Source organism: Nicotiana tabacum, chromosome 20 (assembly GCF_000715075.1).
Source record: "Nicotiana tabacum cultivar K326 chromosome 20, ASM71507v2, whole genome shotgun sequence".
NCBI lineage: Eukaryota > Viridiplantae > Streptophyta > Magnoliopsida > Solanales > Solanaceae > Nicotiana > Nicotiana tabacum.
The window spans coordinates 39871253-39879273 of NC_134099.1; the positions used below are offsets into that span (position 1 = coordinate 39871253).

General features: G+C 38.7%; 1 non-coding gene across 1 annotated transcript; it reads left to right on the forward strand.

Moving 5' to 3' along the window:
- Positions 1-918: 918 nt before the first annotated feature.
- On the forward strand, positions 919-1023 carry LOC142174986 (small nucleolar RNA R71). The gene has a single exon (XR_012704183.1). It is a non-coding gene; the product is annotated as a small nucleolar RNA R71 (small nucleolar RNA).
- Positions 1024-8021: the final 6998 nt, after the last annotated feature.

The window sequence follows — 8021 nt, forward strand, 5'->3', positions numbered from 1 at the left end:
AGGGAATGAAGGTGGTGTCCTTGCAACCAATTGTGGGGGTTGCTCAGCCACCGCCTCTCCAACTGGCTTCTCTGGCTCCTTAGCTTTCTCTGATGTTGATTCTATAGTGGTTGGCCTCTCATGAAAAGTCACCTGTTTCCTCTTTTTAGACTGAACTTCCTCTAGTTGTATCCCATTCCTCAATGACACAGCATGAAGGGCCGCCCTAGGATTTTCTTCAGTGTCACTTGGAAGAGCTCCAACTGGTCTAGTGTTTTGAGCACTAACAAGCTGTCCCATTTGATGCTCCAAATTTCTCACTGTTGTGGGGAGGGCTTGCTGTTCAGCCATCACTTTTTTCAACATGTCTTCAAGGTGACTTATAGGACTCACTTGTTGTTCAACCTGAGGTGGTCTATATTACTGTTGAGGTGCTTGAGGCCTGTATTGATTCTGAGTGCCCTGGCTTCCACCCCAAGAGAAGTTTGGGTGGTTCCTCTAGTTGGGATTGTAAGTGTACCCATATTGTTTTGTTTCACCCCTATTTGAATTACCCACAAAGCAGACAGACTCTGGGTTTTCGGGGCATATGTCGCTCGTGTGCCCCTCTCCACATATTTCACAAAAGGCTTGAACCTGTTGTACCTATTGCTTGTTGATACTCAAGTTCATCTGGTTGACTTGATTGGTCAGCGTAGAAATCTGCGCTGATAATGCTGAGACGACATCTAACTCAAGAACCCTTGCAGACTTTTGCACTATGTGTCTGCCCATCTCTCCTTGCCAATCCGGATTGCTCTTGGAGAATTTGTTCAAAAATGCATATATCTCGTCAAAGCTTTTCTCCAACACTTGACCCCTAGCTACAGCATCTACCACGATCTTTGTTTCAGAATGTAGCCCTTCTATGAAAGTGTTAGCTAACATTTCATTCATCTGATTGTGATGAGGACAGTCTCTGAGTAGCCCCTTGAACCTTTCCCAAGCTGAGTATAACGATTCTCCCGCTTTCTGTTTGAAGGCAACTATCTCACTTCTGATCTTTGCAGTTTTGCCTGAAGTGAAGAACCTTGCTAGAAATTTTCTCGCCAAATCATTCAATGTTGTAATTGAATTAGCTGGTTCTGCCTTTAGCCATCACTTAGCCTCTCCCAACAGAGAGAATGGAAAAAGTGTGAGCCTCACATAATCTGGAGTGACCCCGTTAGTGATAAAAGTATCACTAATATCCAAGAAGTTCAGAATACGCTACTGTGGATCCTCGTATGGAAGACCCATAAATTGCCCGTTTGCATGAAGCAGCTGGATCATGCTCTGTTTCAGCTCAAAGTGCCCAGTGATCCTAGGCTTCACTATACTGGAGGTGACATTAGCAATGCTGGGCATCGCTATCTCCTGAACAACCATGGGTTGCTCCTCTGCCATGTCCACAGGAAATTGAACAAGTGCCAGAATATTATTTATGTCCCTTGGTTCCCTCAATCTCCTGTGAAATGTTCTCTCAGGTTCAGGATCAAAGCCTTGAAGTCGATCTTGGCTTCTGACCCTACGCATTCAATCAAAGTTCCTGAGATCCGAACAACAATCAAGTAACGTTAGACTCGATGAAATAAACAATTAAAGCAAAAACTAGCAAGTAGCTAATATTCAATTCCCCGGAAACGGCGCCAAAAACTTGTTTCTTCCAAATGCACATGCAAGTATACGTGGTCGACAAGTAATATAATGATAAGTTGGGTGTCTAACCCACAGGGACTTGTGTAAATTAGTCACTAAATCAATAAAATTGTTATTCAATACAGCTAAAATCAACATCCAATAATATGATTATATTATACTACGATTCTAAACAATAACTAAATTATGAAGTAACGAGTTGATTTTTGTGTATTCAGTAGAGACAAATATTCCAAGGTTGTAATCGATTCACCATACGTATTGTGTTCTAATTAACTCTCCCTTTCGTATAATTCACTCATGGTTGCTAATTAATTGATAAATGCTCTCATAGCCTTCTCCCGAAGTACTACTCACCTATTCTCAATAGATTAACGCCTGTATTCCTATGAAATCAATCTATTAAGAATGCACTAAGATCACGATATTTAATTAAGCACGGTGACTAGGTATATTTCTATCCTAACCACAAATCCGCTTCCCCTGAGCAACTACGAAGGTTCAAATTAATAACAAGGTTTGCGAGGGCCATAAAAAATTCAATTGACAGCACACCCCGATTAAAAAAAAGTTTGTATTAATTAAATGAGGGCCATGGGCTTGAGAGTTCGATTTGGCATGGCACCCCTCAAATTATTCTTAAAGTGATTTCTTGATCTAGTCTTTGAGGGCTATAAATTATAAGTTTTGTGATATGGCACACCCCCAATCTAACTTCAAAGAGTCTAATTAATTAGAGAAGACTAAGAGAATTCAAATTTATTCTAGGTTAATATTCAATCTAATCATAATGATTAATGAACCCGCGCCGGTTGAGACCAAGTGCTTAATTAATTGAAACATGTTTGGGCCAGCTATAGGCCCAATGTCATTTGAAGACTTTCAGAAGAAAGAACGCAGAGCAAGTCGGGCATGGCACCCAAAAAACCAACATTAATGAGGATGGCCAATCAAAACTCAAAGACAAATCCCTTTTCATTACATCTATTACCAAAAATAACGACAATTTAAAAAGTAAAACTTCCTGGATATGATAGGGCCCCAAAGTTGGGCCTAGAAGTCACAAAAGGCGGAAATAGTCCTAAACAGCCCTTCTCCTAACTGGCAGACCCATTTTAGCCCAAGCCGGGCCTAATTCTTTTAAGAAACTCCGGAAAAACATAGGTAAGAGCTAGCATGCATTACCCTATTCTGAGTTCAAGTTTAAAACCTTTTAACAAGCAATTTCAAAAATGAAAGATCCAAAACTATTCTTTACCACATGCTAACCCTTGCACTACCAAATTTCTCTAATAATGCTAAAAGCTATGTATTTCCAATAGTCAACTAACTCTACTCGAATTAAACGACTAAGCTATAAAGTTTCAACAGCCACCACTAACATGATATCCAAATTTCTAACCTTAAGCATAAACAAAATACACTATTTAACTACTGATTCAACTAAGAATATTGTTCATTAAGTTTCTATCATAACAGTCCAAACACACAAGTACTAGAGCAATAATTTTAACCAAATAAAAAATATATACACCATGCACGACTGAATACAGTACCACTTAAATAATAAAGCTAATTCCAAAAAAACATGATTAATCTTTGAAGGGTAGGGACTAATATGCAGCAGATTCACATTTATTCCACAATGTCCAAATCGATTACATGGTTTCAACAAGGCACTTCACATATTACTGAGGTCCAAGAAGTACCTGGAAAGATCGAAACAAAAGGAAGGTGAAAGAAATCAGCAACAGTATCAGCTTGCAGCTCAGCAAATCAAACAACAGCAAAACTCAGTTCTTCTAAACCACTTTTAAACCCAACATGAAATAGAAATTCTTGAAGGTTTCAAGTTAAGAATATTAAAAACAGACCCTAAACAAATTTCAAACAAAGAATGTAGAAAGTTCAGTATTCTTTCAGAGTATTCTTTCAGCCATTCTAAATTTCAGTATCTGTAACCCACCCACCCACCCACCCCACCCACCCAGCAATGAAGGAAACAGGCCTTTTATAGAAAGCCTTTAGGGCAGCAAAAATGACTCTGCCATTTACCAATTACCCCTTCCCTAATTTCCAATTTGTTCATTTTAGATCCCAAAATTAAAGTCTGCTTGCTAAAACAAACCCAACCCCATCTTCCTGGAAGTTTTCCCAAGCAGTTAAGAAAGATTCCCCTTGTCCAATTTCCTAAACTACCCTTTAAACCTCTATTATTTACCCTCCAATTATTAACCTGGGTCAAGTTAAACCAAGACCCAAATGAACAAGTCTCTTAACTAGGTCAGTGATGACCATAATTAATATAAGAACTCGAACAATCAGAAATGATTAAACAAGACCACAGAAAAAGAATCAAATCCAAAAAATAGAAAACAAATCAAACAATTTAGATTTTAGGATTGAACTTATTTTAACTATCAACTTAAAATGAACTCGACTACTAAAGAAAACAAGCCAAAACAAAGAAAATAAATAAATAAATAAATGAAACCAAAAAATACTACAATGCATGAAATCAGTATGAAAAGGGAGGGGAAAATACCAAACTGTTGGAATGTCTTAACAACATGAAACACATCGACGGGGGTGAACATTTGACCGGAATCTGATGAATTCGTCAAAATCCGGCATCCTCAGAATGAACTAAAACCAATGCTAATTGATTACTCTCGTTAAGAGCAATCGACTAGCGTAGATTATAGGTCAACACGAGTCGGGACTTGCGCGGAATCAGAAGAAGAGAGAAAAGTAGGGCTTGAACTTTTAGATTTGGAATTGGGGGAAATTTTGTTGGGATTTTTGGGAAATAGGTGTGGGGATAGGATTTAGGAAATCTAGGGGGTCACCTGTTATGAATTTGGGTAGGTTAGGGTTCGAGAGTCCGAACTTCGATCTTAGATTCGAAGAGTATGGTGTAAATCTGGTGGGGATTGGAGGTCAACCGCTGTTGCTGGCAATTTCTGCTGGGTGGCAGATGGTGGTAAGAGAAGGGGTGTGAGGGAGAAGACGAAATAGATCCTAGGTTGATTTAGGGCTTTCAGATAGTTTTATGCAACTAAAGATGAAGCCTTGATAGCCGTTCGATGAAAGAAGATGAAGGGCCCAGATTGGTTTTAAAACTTTGAACTCAAACGGCGTAGTCTCGTTCCCATACTACGTCATTTCAAAGGTCTTGGGGGTGAAGGCTTAGATCGGGTATGGGAGTGGGTTTTGGGCCGGATCTGAACGGGTTTGGGGAAATTCAATTGGGCTGTGATGAATTGGCCCAAAATCACAACCTTTCTTTTGATTCTTATATTTTCTTTTTAATTTCCAATTATCCTTTTTCTTTTCAAATTAATTTAAAACCTAAGTTAACTGTTAAACTAAATTAACTTACCAAATTAAGCTAATTACTCATCATAGTATTTACAAAAATTAATTAACTCTTAAATTAAAAGAAGAACTATAAAATTTAAAATTAAAAGGTTAAAAATGCAAAGTGAGTCAGTTTTTGTGATTTTTTTTATTTTTATAAAACAACTAATTTACTAATTAACATAAAAATGTAAAAAATAAATCCTAAATGTAAATGCAGAGTATTTTTGTATTTTCATAATTTAAATAAAAATTAAACATGCACAGAAAAATGCAAATAATTAAGAGAATTTTACAAAAATCCCGAAAATGGAAAAGAATTAAAAAAATAAAAAGTAAAAAAATCTATTTCCTTGGGATTCTGTAGGAGTATTTCATATAGGGCAAAAATCACGTGCTCACAGCTGCCCCTCTTTGCTCGGAAACACGAAGAGTTTTCGTGCAAAGATAAAGTGAGCGAGTACGAGCCATTTTTGCCCGTTTGAATACTCCGTGGGAAGCATTTTTGAAAGGTTTGACCGCACCTTGCTTCCGAGGTTGCCTACATATCCTTGGCTATAAAGGAATCAGGTCAGTGTAGTTCGGGAAGTTTCGGTAGCTGGGATTACTAGGAAGCTGGGATTTCACTGTTGCTACTGCTGCTACTGCTTACTGAACTCCTTATTACACCAAGACAAAATAAAAGAAGCTAGACTAAACTATGATCTATGAATTACAATAATCATATCTATATCTTCAAACTTAATCTTGCAGTTTCTGTTGCTTGGTTGACTTGTACTCTCCAGGTGAAATTCCTTTGCTGCTGACTTGAATTGTATTCTGAGGTGCTTTCCCTTTGTTTTTCAGGCGGGCACCTGATTGCTGAACTTGAATCGTCTTCCTTCGAACATCGTTGTTTTCCCTTTGTTCTCCAGGTAGGTGCCTGATTACCAACATTTGAATTATCTTCCTTTCCTCCGACACTTGACTTGTTTTCCCTTTGTTTTCCAAGTGGGTGCCTGATTGCCGAACTTGCACCATCTTCCTTTGAACATTGTTGCCTTTCCTTTGTTCTCCAGGTGGGCTCCTGATTACCAACACTTGGACTGCTTTCCCTTTGTTCTTCAGGAGGGTGCCTGATTACCAACATCTGCATTGTTTTTCCTCAAAACTTGGACTACTTCCCTTTGTTCTCCAGGTGGGCTCTTAATTACCAACACTTGGATTACTTTCCCATTGTTCTTCAAGAGGGTTCCTGATTACCAACATTTGCATTATTTTTCCTTGAAACTTGGACTACTTCCCTTTGTTCTCCAGGTGGGCTCCTGATTACCAACACTTGAATTACTGCTTCCCTTTGTTCTCTAGGTGGGCTCCTGATTGCCGACACTTGAATTGCATCTCCCTTTGTTCTCCAGGTAGGCTCCTGATTACCGACACTTGAATTACTTTCCCTTTGTTCTCCAGGTGGGCTCCTGATTTCCGACACTTGAAATGCTTTTCCTTTGTTCTCCAGGTGGGCTCCTGATTACCAACACCTGAATTACTTTCCCTTTGTTCTCCAGGTGGGATCCTGATTTCCGACGCTTGAAATGTTTTCCCTTTGTTCTCCAGGTGGGCTCCTGACTTCCAACACTTAAACTGTTTTTCCTTTGTTCTCCAGGTGGGCTCCTGATTTCCAACACTTGAACTGCTTTCCCTTTGTTCTCCAAGTGGGCTCCTGATTTCCAACACTTGAACTTTTTTCTATTTTCGAAACTCGTGGTGATTTCCCTTGCTCTCCAAGTGAGTGCCCGATTACAACAGAATGGGCAAAACAAAGAAAATTTCCTGCCCTAGTTTGGTAGTTGGGCACGTTTGTAAGTGTTAATTGAGTCATGTTAACAAATATCTAAGGATTTGAAAGCTAGATCTCATTATCGAGGAGGGTCCTGAAAATTACTAGTTAACTGACAGTTTTTAAGCTAAATGATATTTCCTAAAGGTATGACTTCCACTAAATCTTGTTATCTATGAAGATCTTAAACTAAATTCCATTTTCCACGAGGGTCCTGAATCATTAAAATCAAATCTCATCTTTAGAGTGACAACTTTAAGGCTAAATTATATTTCCCTACGGCAGAACTTACGCTAAATCTTGTTATCTAATGGAGGTCTTAAATCTAAGTCCCATTATTCCGGAGGGTCCTGAAAATTTCGAATTGAATTCTATCTTAAGAATAAAACTTTAAAGCCAACTTATATTTCCTCAAGGTAAAACTTATGCTAGATCTTGTTACGCATGAATATTTTGCATTTTAACTAGGTCCCATTGTCCAGGAGGGTCCTGAGGATTTACGGTCGAACCTGTCTGGTACTTGCTTTCTTTACGGAAGGTTTCTCTGAAACAAACAGAATTTTCTGCCTCTGTTTCAAATCAAAGAAAAATCTTGTCAGTTTACAATGTGGTGGTTAGTTTGTGGCATTCTTGCTGAAGGTGGCCTCTCTGCTGCCGTGCTTTGCTTTGACTGGTTGCCTTGAACCAGCCAAGAACCGTTTTGACTTTCTGGCTGACTCTCAACCGTAGGACCTTGGATGACCCAAGTGTTCTACACCCACACCGTTGTTTTACATTTCTGACCTTTCTACCTGAACCTCTGTATCTCCCACAAGATTACTAAATCATTAGACGAATGGAAGTTTCACTAACACCTTAGTTCCCACTTTACATCATGCTATCTCTGGTATGCTTTGGCCACACACTGCTTTGTGTAATTGGAAGTTGGTAGTAAGCTTTGAAACCCTTTCCTACTTGCTTAAACAAGGCTGACATTGGAAAAACCTTATAGAAATAAACCCAAAAGGAATGAAATGCAAAATGACTTTGAGAGTTAGGAATAAAAGAAAATCTAAAATTGGACGACTGTTTGAGAGGGAAAAAGGAAAAGAGACTTATCTGAGTGGAACAGCTGGCATCAATGATCATGACATACATTTTGGATTAATCAGCCCAACCTATTCAACCAATCACCTTTCAGTTGTCATAC